This window comes from Nanorana parkeri, unplaced genomic scaffold, assembly GCF_000935625.1.
Source record: "Nanorana parkeri isolate BGI_ZX_2015 unplaced genomic scaffold, ASM93562v1 scaffold1162, whole genome shotgun sequence".
NCBI lineage: Eukaryota > Metazoa > Chordata > Amphibia > Anura > Dicroglossidae > Nanorana > Nanorana parkeri.
The window spans coordinates 539,910-540,895 of NW_017307430.1; positions in this window are offsets into that span (position 1 = coordinate 539,910).

The following is a 986-nucleotide window of genomic DNA, read 5'->3' on the forward strand; positions in this document are numbered from 1 at the left end:
ATGCAGCAGTGCCGTCCGTCCGTTTTTCTACTACGGGCGGACGGCAAGAGGTTAATTATATCAAGCAGTCATTGTGAATTAATCTCACTGTCACCGCTTGATAAATAAATATATTTTTGGTTATTATCAGGCGGCTTCAAACTTCAGAACAGCCAATAATAAGTTAGTGACGCCGATCCTGCAGCAGTTCAGGATTCAGCTGTCACTAAAGGTTTTCTGAACGTTCCAAAAACGATCAGAAAACTGAAACATTCTCCTTTTCAGGAATAGATACATTGTGTATCCTTTATGTACACTACGTATCTATTACATTACATTATGTATCTATTGCTGAAAGTGAAAGAGAAAAGCCAGTATCCGATCCGAGAGAGATATCTCTCGATCTATACGAGCTGTCAGAATGCCGGGGCTTTTGCCGGCATGTTTGCCCGAGTTCTGTCTGCTCCGGTTTTGATGAATTCCCCTCATTGTCTATTTTCTTCATACTGATGGTTCCTCTTTGAAGCGCTCTCCCATATATTTTCTTTTAGATACTTTTCTCATTTATTTGGACTGTTTGTAGCTGCTATATATAGAAGTTTCAGCAGGGCAGCCATCAGAAATTTTGGGGCCCCTTACACGGCTATAGGCCGGTCACCCCCCGCGCCGCTGGACGTAGGGCTTAGTGACGCGCTGGACGCAGGACCCACCTGAGAGTGACCCTGCAGAGCCCACCAGAGATGCTGCACAGCCCATCTGAGACTGTCTATGGTGAGCTCTGAAGGGTTCTTAGGTGGGCTGGTCAGGGCTGCATCCCTCCTTTCCTTCCTTCCTAGCTCCTCTGACCTGCACACATGGCCTCGTCTGCCGCCGGACCAGCCAGAAGTGACGTCCCGTCACTTCCGGCCAGTCCGACATCAGACGAGCAGCTTCGCTGATGGGGCCCTAGCTTGTCTCAAAGTCGCTGCAGCGGCAATGCTGGGGCCCTGCGCTGCTAGGGCCAGGCC